The sequence below is a fragment of the Sus scrofa genome, chromosome 4 (assembly GCF_054392235.1).
Source record: "Sus scrofa isolate SSC_HxYL_T2T_F1_AM1 chromosome 4, Sscrofa_HxYL_maternal_Yorkshire_Landrace_v2.0, whole genome shotgun sequence".
Taxonomy (NCBI): Eukaryota; Metazoa; Chordata; class Mammalia; order Artiodactyla; family Suidae; genus Sus; species Sus scrofa.
The window spans coordinates 102,950,893-102,961,963 of record NC_139386.1 but is presented as its reverse complement, the minus strand read 5'-3'; positions in this window follow the sequence as shown (position 1 = coordinate 102,961,963).

Genomic DNA, 11,071 nt, shown 5'->3' with positions numbered 1-11,071 from the left:
ATATTGATATTGAATTACTATATATATTATAAATAAAGTTATTATATCCCCTCCCACAAAAATATACAAATTTGTGGAGAGTCTATATCATTATGATGTTTAATACTGTATTCATTTCACGTTTGCGGCCATGTCGCTTTTAAAAAAAAGACTTTTATTACGGAAAAATTTAAACATGTATAAAAATAGAGATAAAATTAAAATGAGCCCTCATGAAACCATTATCCTGCTTCAACAATTACAATATATGGTCAATCTTTTTTTGTCTTTTTAGGGCCGTACCCATGGCATATGGAGGTTCCCAGGCCAGGGGTCCAATCGGAGCTATTGCTGCTGGCCTACGCCACAGCCACAGCAACGCCAGATCCGAGCGGTGTCTGCGACCTACACCACAGCTCATGGCAATGCCAGACCCTTAACCCACTGAGCAAATCCAGGAATCAAACCTGCAACCTCATGGTTCCAAGTCAGATTAGTTTCCGCTGCTCCACGACAGGAACTCTCTGGTCAATCTTGCTTTATTTACACTCCCACTACCCAGATTATTTTGAGGTAAACACTAGACATTGGATTATTTCATATAGAGATATTCTAGTGTGTATCTCTAAGAGATAAAGACTCTGAAATAAACATAACCACAATACCATTATTACCTCTAAAATAAATTAACAATAATTGTTTAATGTCATCAAAGATGTATTTACATTTCTCTAGCCTATTCATTTTTAAAAAGCAGTTTGTTCGAATTGAGATCTAAATAAGGTCCATACATTACAAAAGCACTGAGTTATTTGCGTATCATTATGAATTCATGGATTTAAACATATTTTATGTGCTTCAATTCAATGCAGTTTTATCCTTAGTGATACTCATATTGTCCCATCTGTGGTTGGTAGAAACATTCAAATTGGCTTTTGAGTCCTGAACCCCTATGTTTGCTATGACATTAGTGCTCTTTCATAGCTTTTCTTTCTGATACCACAAGCCACTGCTGGCTTATGTTCAACAGTTCCTGCCCCAGACCTGGACTCTTGTAAAAGAGGCCCCAGAGAGCTCCCGTGGCCCTTTCATCATATGAAGACACAGCAAAAAGGCAACTAATCTATGAACCAGGAAGAGGGCCTCACCAGACACTGAATTTCCCAGAGTCTTGATCTTGGACTTCCTAGCTTTCAAAACTATGAGAAGTAAATTTCTGTTATTTAAAAGCCACCCAGTTTATGGTATTTTGTTATAGCAGTCCAAAAAAACTAAGTCAACTATCCTCACACATGAATCTTACACTCGAAGCAGCTAGTTTTCTTCATGTTTCCAGGACATTTATGCTTATTAGTCTCTGCATTTTTAACTCTATTATTATGAGTCCTAGCTAAGATTTGTAAGGTGCACCAATTACATGCTAGTGAATGTGCTATACCCTTCACATATTATTATTTAACCTTTACAACACTGTAAAGTAAATGCAATAATTATCCAACTTTTACAGAGGGGAAATTAAAGTTCTGAGAGGTTATATAACTTGTTCAAGAGGACAGAACTGGTGGCTAACCTGGGATTGAACACAGTTTTAAAGTAGTGCTTTCCCCCTAGTTTACTCTAGGGAGTGTACCTAAGCCCAGATGGACATTAATCTCTAACCCCCTATGACTCAGTTTACAGGAAGATAAGGACAAAGAAACCATGAGACTTATAGGACATTTCCACCCGTAAGACCCCTATTGGAGAAGGACTGATACAGGTCATGGGGCAAGGCCAATGGGAGAAAACACATCTTTCTGGACCCCACATTGGTACCCGCCGTCTTTAAGGGATAAAAACCCCTATAAAGCAATAGAGAGGGGCTCTTCCCCCTGCTCCCAGCTGTCCTGGGAGCTATTTGCTTTCCTGTAATAAAGACTTTGCTTGCTTGCAAAAAAAAAAAAAAAAAAAAAAAAAGGTAGTACTTACCCAGCAGAATCATTTTGCCGCCCACTGTCTTTAACTTCCTTCCCTTATCTCTGCCTCTTGAAATCTTATGCCTCCTTCATGGTCCATCTCAAAAGATACCTCTTTCAAAAAAACTTTTTTTTTTTATCCCCAACTTAATCTCTTTTCGAACCCCTGTAGTACTTGAGGCTCTTTTGTGGTGGACTCATAGATTCTGAGAACAGAAAAATCACCCTCTTATTACGTGACTTAATACTACAATTATTTATGTCTTCATCATACAAATCTACCTGTTAGCCCCTTAAGTACAGGAGTTATATTATCTCTTACTCATCTTTGTATCCTTCACACTATAGAATGCAACGATAGAGTAGACATTCAATAAATATTTACTGGCATGATTTAAATTTTTCCAACATTTTTCAATTCGGTCTGCCTTGTAATCTCACCCGGTATATCACTCCCAAATTGTTCTCTTAAAACACACTTTTATCGTGTCATTTCCTACAAATGCTTCTTATTGGCTCTTGCATTTCCCCATAATCTGGTCCATCCTAAAAAGCATTTTACTCAGTTGAGAATGGATTCTTTTTTTTAAACTGTCACCCTCTGCTGTAGTCAAGCTGGTCTCGTGGGCCCCCACACTGACCAGTCATTGTCTCCATTCTTTGGCCTCTCTACCTTGCAAGATCCACTTCAAGTACAAAAAAAGAAAAAAAAGAAAGAAAGAAGAAAGAAAAAGAAAGAAAGAAAGAGAGAAAGAAAGAAAGAAAGAAAAAAAATAATTATTGCAGCATCGTAAGTCAGCCATACTTCAATAAAACTTAAAAAACGAAAAAAAGAAAAAGCATTAGGGGAACATGCTATTACATGGTCAATCCCCATGTATACTTTTTCTCCTTTTCTTTTTTTTTGGTCTTTTTAGGAGCTCTCTCTCCTTTTTTTTTTTTTTTGTCTTTTTGCCTTTTTTGACTACCTTGTCACCTTCTATGCCTATATACTTTTAAGAAACTAATTGTACCAGCTCTGATTCCACTCCTGGCCTGGGAACCTCCATATGCTGTGGGTGTGCAAATCAGCCATTCTTCAATAAAACATATAAAAAATGGGGGGGGGGGAAAGCATTAGGGGAACATGCCATTACATAGTCTATCCCCGTGTATACTTCCTTTTCTTTTTTGGTCTTTTTAGGGGCACACCCGAGGCATGAGGTTCCCAGGCTAGGAGTTGAATCGGAGCTGTAGCTACCAGCCTACACCACAGCCACAGCGACATGGAATCTGAGCTGCATCTTTGACTTACACCACAGCTCACAGAAATGCCTTATCCTTAACCTACTTAGGGAGGCCAGGGATTGAACCTGTGTCCTCATGGATGCTAGTCAGATTTGTTTCCGCTGAGTCAGGATGGGAATTCCCTTCCCGTGTATACTTAATAAAATGAAATTTTTATAAAATGAAAACCCATCCTACAACATTCTAAAGGCGTAAATTGGATTTTTGCACAGAGGTCTCCTTTGAAATGAGGCACACTTGCTGTTGCAAATTTGCTTAACTAGAGAGGTTTTTGGGGTTTTTTAAGAGGAAATCTGTAATAGTACATTACTAAAACATCTAGATTGCTGCCTATCACAGATTGGGAAACATCTCCTGAATGATGTCGAAAGGGGAAATGAAAGCAGAATAAGGAAGCCTAGTGGCCCTCCAGGTTTTAAAGTCACCATCTCCTTAGCCATATGCACCCTGAAAGTTAGCTACTTCAAGTTTCTCTGAGGAACTTTCTTGTTTTTTTTTCGTTTTTTTTTTTTTTTTTTTTTTTTTGCCTTCTTAGGACTCTGTGCCAGATGGAAGTTCACAGGCTAGGAGTCGAATCAAAGCGGTAAGCGGTCAGCCTACACCACAGCCACAGCAACGTGGGATCCGAGCTGAGTCACCAAAGCTCATGGCAACACCAGATCCTTAACCTACTGAACGAGACCAGGGATCAAACCTACCTCCTTGTGGATACTAGTTGGGTTTGTTCCAGCTGAGCCATGGGAACTCCCTGGTGCACAAAAGTTTTAGATTTTGATGAAGTCCAATTTATTTTCTTGTTTTTGCTTGTCCTTGTGGTGTCAGGTCTAAGACAAGGTCAGGAAGATCTCTACGTTTTATTCTAAGAATTTTATAGTTTTAGCTCCTATATTTAGGTTTTTAAACTATTGTGTATTAATTTTTGTACATGGTATGAGGTAGCATTCCAACTTCATTCTTGTACCTGTGGTTATCCAGTTGTCCCGGCACCATTTGCTGAAAATATTCTTTTCCCTGTTGAAGTGTCTTGGCATCCTTGTTGAAACTCAGCTGAACATAAGTGAGTTTATTTCTATATTTTTAGTTCTATTCCTTTGATCTATGTGCCTGTCCCTATGCCAGCAATACACTCTCTAGATTATTACTGTCAGTTTGTAGTAAGTTTTGAAAAAAAAAAATTTTTTTTATTCTTTTCCAAGATTGTTTTGGCTAATGTGGACCCCCTAAATGTCCATATGAAACTTAGAGTCAACTTGTCAATTTCTTTTCTTTTTTTTTTTTTTCAACTTGTCTATTTCTACAAAGAAGTCAGCTAAAATTTTGATAGGGATTGTTTTGAATCTAAAGATCAATTTGGGGAGTATTTCCATCTTAACAATATTTTCTTTCAATCCACAAACATGTGATATCTTTCCATTTATTTAGATCCTCTGAATTTCTTCCAACAGCATTTTGTAGTTTTTAGATTATATGTTTTGAACTTTACTTTTTTATTGAGGTATAACTTATATAACATTATATTAGCTTCAGGTATAAAATGGCTCAGTGCTTGTATATATTGCAAAATGATCACCGCAATAAGTCTAGTTAATATCTATCACCATACATAGTTACAGAGTTTTTTCTAGTGACGTGAACTTTTAAGATCTGCTTTCTTTTCTCTTTTTCTTTTCTTTTTTTTTAGGGCTGCAGGTGCAGCATATGGAAGTTCCCAGGCTAGGGGTCTAATTTGGAGCTACAGCTGCCAGCCTGTACCATAGCAATGCCAGATCTTTAACCCACTGAGCAGGGCCAGGGATTGAATCCCCATCCTCAGGGACACTAGACAGGTTCGCTTCTGCTAAGCCACAACAAGAACTCCTAAGATCTACTTTCTTAACAACTTTCAAATATTCAATACAGTAGTATTGACATGCTGTACATTATATTGCATAATTTATTTTATAACTGAAATTTGTTGCACTTTAAAAATTTTTTCTTAAGTATTTAAAAAAATTTATTATAGTTGATTTATAATGTTCTGTCAATTTCTGTTGTACATTTTTTTTAAATGGCCACACCCACGGCATATGGAAGTTCACAGGCCAAGGACTGATCTGAGCCACAGCTGCAACCTGGGCTGAAGCTGTGGCAACATTAGATCCTTTAATCCCCTGCTCCAGGCCAGGCATCGAACCCATAGTTCCAAAGTGATTTGAGCTGCTGCAGTTGGATTCTTTTTTTTTTCCCCTAAGGCCGCACCCACGGCACTTGGAGGTTCCCAGGCTAGGGGTCTAATCAGAGCTATAGCCGCCAGCCTACACCAGAGCCACAGCAGCATGGGATCCCAGCCATCTCACGGCAATGCCAGATCCTTAACCCACTGAGCAAGGCTAGGGATCGAACCCACAACCTCATGGTTCCTAGTCAGATTTATTAACCCCTGTGCCACAATGGGAACTCCTGCAGTTGGATTCTTAACCCACTGTGCCACAGCAGGAACTCCACTAAGTATTTTATTCTTTTTGATGTTATAGTACATGGAATTGTCTTAATTTTATTTTCAGTTTCTTCATTGCTACTGTATAGAAATCAAATGATTTTTGTATATTGATAATGTACCCTGAAAATTTGCTGAGCTCATTTATCAGCTCTAATAGTTTTTCAGTTAATTCCTTAGAACTTTCTAACAACAAGATCTTGTCATCTGCAAAAGCATAGCATCTTTACCTTGTCAAATCTATATACCGAGTCTCAGGTATAAACAAAAAGAACAAAGAGTGTCACTCATCATCCCGTTACACAAAGGATTAAATTGAAACACAGTGCAGTCATCCACCTACAAACAGTGCTTTCTGAGGGGAAATTAGGATGGAAAAACAGAATGAAACATTCTATGCTTGGAGTTCCCCTAGTGGCTCGACAGTAGCAAACCCAACTAGTATGCATGAGGACATGGGTTTGATCCCTGGCCTCACTCAGTGGGTTAAGGATCCAGCGATGCTGTGAGCTGTGGTGTAGGTAGCAGACACGGCTCAGCTCCTGCATTGCTGTCGCTGTGGTATAGGCCAGCAGCTACAGAACCAATTTGACCCCTAGCTTGGGAGCTTCCACATGCCATGCGTGTGGCCCTAAAGAGAAAGAAAGAAAGGAAGAAAGAAAGAAAGATTCTATGGTTAACAAACAGTTAAAATACATATCTAAGGGAGAATTAGAAAAGCACTAAAATCATTAACTTTAGATATCTGTTCTTTGTGAGTAGCAGTAATTTTTTTTTTTTTAACCGAGATGTGTGTTTGACTACATGTATTTCCCAGACCGAAAAAAAAAAAAAAAAAAAAAAGATCATACATTTTTTCCTCCTTTACCTGTTTGGAGCAGCCACCTTAGAGCAACTAAGAGGTGGTCTCCCAAGCTACTGTGCTCAGTAATGTCCTTGAATAAAACTTAACTTACAACTTTTTTTTTTTAACTTACAACTTTTACCTTGTGTGTGTATGGTTTTGTTTTTTTCTTTATGTCCACACAGGAAAGCAGACCTTTACACTATAAATGCCCAGAGGTGAAGAAATAGATTTCTGAAGTCTGGGGACAAATGTAGCTTATGAAGGCTGCCAGTGATTCATAAAGGCTTTTCAAAGGCAGAAGAGCCTGCAAGTTCAGGAAAAAGAGTATGTACTGTAAAAGAATAAAACTATACAGGAGTACCATATTACCTGTGCCACTAAAGATTAATGGGCTATCCATTGTAGGTTTCCATTTCTTCCTCACAACATCTACAAGAATAATATGAAGTAGAGTATATTGTAGTAGCTAAGAGCACTAAGACCATGGATTCAGAAAGAGCAAGTTGTCAGCCAAATCTAGAGTACAAGATATTCTACTGGACAAATGACCTGGCTTCTCTATGAAATTAATTACAAGGGAAAAAAAAAGTATATGTGTTTAGGGGGAGTGCAGAGTGGGGAGGTAACTGACAAAGAAAACAGAAGACTAAATAACAATTAAATGCCATGTGTAAAACTGGATACTAGTTTGAGTATACTAACAGTAAAAAGATACCTTTAAATAACTGGAGAAATTTTTAATGGACTAAATGATATTAAGAAATAATTATTAATTTTTAGGTTAAAAATTATTTTTTTAAAAAAATTTAAAAATTAAATTTTTTTCCCACTTATTATATAGAGATGTATAATGAGGTATTTATGAGTAAAATGATATATGAGGTTTGCTTTAAAATACTGAAAAAAATGGAGGAAGGACAAATGAAATAAGATTGGAAAATGTTGATAACTGCTGATGCTGGATGATGGGTATGTGGGGCTTCGCTCTACTACTCTCTCTTTTTGTATATATGTTTAAAATACTCCAATATAAATTTAAAAATAAAAATAAATAGGAAGTTCCCATTGTGGCTCAGTGGTTAACGAGTCCGACTAGGAACCATGAGGTTATGGGTTCGATCCCTGGCCTCACTTGGTGGGTTAAGGATCTGGCATTGCCATGAGCTGTGGTGTAGGTCGCAGACACAGCTCAGATCCCCTGTTGCTGTGGCTCTGGCGAAGGCTGGTGGCTACAGCTACAGCTACAGCTTCAGCTCCGATTAGACCCCTAGCCTGGGAACTTCCATATGCAGTGGGTGTGGCCCCAGAAAAGATGAAAAGACAACAATAAATAAATAAATAATAAAATTTGGCAGAGCCTCCTTGCCTGCCAACTTGCATCTCTCACAAGCGTCCTATCATAATAAATCTATTTCTTGCCTATCACTTTGTCTCTCGCTGAATTCCTTTTGCACAGAGGCATGAAGAATCTGAACCTCAGTGATCACTCAGACACAGGAAAGAAGGACCAGTCCCGGGACCACTTAACATCAGCTTTGAAAAGCAATGAAAGCTTGCATCTACCCTGATCCTTATCTGTGGACCTATTTTCTACTCCCAAACTATAAAACCACCTCCTATTCTCTCCCAAAGAGGGGCACAGTCTTTAGGGCATTAGCCTGCTGTAACCCTCCTTTGCCTGGCAAAGCAACAATGCTATTTTTTCTCCTTTGCCCCCCCAACCGCCAAAAAAATTAAAAATAAAAAATAAATAACAAAATTTATAAAAGGAGATAAAAAAACCAAAAAAAGACCTGGTCTGCATCCTGGTTCAGCCACTTACTAGCTAGGTTACTTAGAGCAAGCTCTTTGATATCTATAAAATGGCAATAATAAGGGCTCTGTATGTAAAGTTTTTAATACAGTATGGGATGCATAGTAAAGCTCAATAAATGTTAGCCAATATTGTTATTATGAAAGAAAAAATGTATATAGAATGACAGTTTGATTGTACAGTACAGGGATCAAACGTAAGCCACAGCTGCAACCTGAGCCATGGCAATGAAAACGCTGGATCCTTAACCTGCTGTGCCACCAGAGAACTCCTATGTATATTTTTATAAGGGAATTTCATGCATCTATAAAAATAATCACATTCCTAAGTCAAGATCAGTTATATTGCATGGTATCATTTTGGAGAGATTACCTAATACAAACAGACAAGAAAGGAATTAGAGGTAAAAATCAGAAAGGAAAAGGTAAAATTTACCTCTCGATGGTAAATTTTATATTTACCATCATAGTGATATGGTGGATATGGTGAATGATATGCTTATATACTAAAAAAAAAAACCCCAAAATCCAAGAGAATCAACTGAAAAATGTATAGATAAAAAGAGAATTCAAGGTAAGGTAGCTGAGTATAAAAACAAATATATTAGAAATCAATACCTTTCAAAGATATATCCAATTAGAAATTATATTGGAAAAGACTCCATTTAACCTGCAAAAGTAGTAATAAAAGGGAGTTCCCGTTGTGGCGCAGCAGAAACAAATCTGACTAGGAGCCTTGAGGTTGTGGGTTCTATCCCTGGCCTTGCTAAATGGTTTAAGGATCCGGCATTGCCTTGAGCTGTGGTGCAGGTCATGACTTGGATCCTGCGTTGCTGTGGCTGTGGTGTAGACCAGCAGCTGTAGCTCTGATTTGACCCCTAGTCTGGGAACCTCCATATGCCGCAAGTTCAGCCTTAAAAAGCAAAATAATCAAAATCATAATAATAATCAAAGATAAACTTCCTAGAAAAGATATTAGCAAGAAATGGCCAATATCTGTAAGAAGGGCACAAAATACTTGACAAAATATAAAGGCACTTCTTATTCTTAGATAGGAAGATTCAATAGTATAAAGAGGCTAATTTTCCCTAAAGATATAAATATAATATGAACCAAATAAAAATAATAGCAGAATGTTAGATGATTTGACAAGCTAATTCTAAAGGTCACATTGAAAAAAATAAAAAGCAAGAATCTTCATGGGAAAAAAAAAACTAGAAAAGGAGAATAATAAGGGAAAGACTAACCCTATCAGATATTAAAACATCATAAATGTGTGATACTAGTCAAGTCTAGATGTACATATTAATGTACCAAAAGAGAAAAATCTAGTATAAACCCAAACACATACAAAAATTAAATAAATTTTTGCTCACATACCCATACAAAAGGAAATTCTAAGGGATGCTCTTTAGGCAGAAGGAAAAATAAAACCCAGATCAAAATAACAGAAGTGTGGAGGTCCCCCTGTGGCATAAGGGGTCGGTGGTGTCTTGGGAGCACTGGGATGCAGGTTTAATTCCCAGCTCAGCAGAGTGGGCTTAGGTTGAAACTGTGGCTTGGATCTGATCCCTGGCCTGGAAATTCCATATGCCTTGGGGCAGCCAAAATAAATAGATAAATAAATAATAGGAAGTGTGTAGATTTGCATAGTGGGGAATCAGACATCTCTCAAGCTTGTCTTTGGTCTTTCCAAAGCTCAACCGAAACTACTTGCTGAACACTGCGCTCTCTCATGTCTACACATTTAAATATGCTATTCTTCGGATCTGGAATGCTGTTTCACATCTCCTGGTCTGCCAGACTCAGACCCAAGCTTCAAAAAACTTCAGGAGTCATCCTTCCATTAAGCATTCTTTTTTTTTTTTTTTGTCTTTTTGCCTTTTCTAAGGCCGCTTCCGCAGCATATGGAGGTTCCCAGGCTAGGGGTCCAATCGGAGCTGTAGTCGCTGGCCTATACCAGAGCCACAGCCACGCAGGATCCGAGCTGAGTCTGCAACCCACACCACAGCTCATGACAACGCCAGATCCTTAACCCACTGAGCAAGGCCAGGGATCAAACCTGCAACCTCATGGTTCCTCGTTGGATTCGTTAACCACTGAGCCACAACGGGAACTCCCCATTAAGCATTCTTTCTCTGAGAAGAAATAGTGTGTGCCATGTCTCCTAAATGTTGCCTTTCTAATTTCTTGCATTTCCATTTGTTCTTCATTATTTATTTTTTCTTACACCACCCCTAGAAGAATATTGCTAAAATATAGGTATGATCATGCCTTTCTCCTATTCAAAAATATTTGATGCCTACTAAATGCCTGAATGCCTATAAAATAAAATATGAACTTCTTGGGACATGAGAAGCTTTTAAGGTCTTCCAGGACTCACCTCCAACCAACTTTCTCACCTCAGCTCTACCGCAAATATGCATTTGCACCCTATACTTAGAGCCACTACAGCCCTTACCATTTACACACTGCTCTCTCAGGGCCTTTGTTCACCCAGACCCTTCAGCCTGATATGTTCTCCCTCCCCTAACCCTACTCTTCACCCCAGCCCCATCTCTTCACTCCGTCATCTCCACTAACGCCCAGCCTTCTCTGCCCATTCAGATATTTCAAATCTCTATTTTCAATGAAACTGCATCTAAAATCCATTAAGAATTAAAGACTTGTTCCTGAGCATCCATGATTAATTATGGTTGATATTATTCTATCATT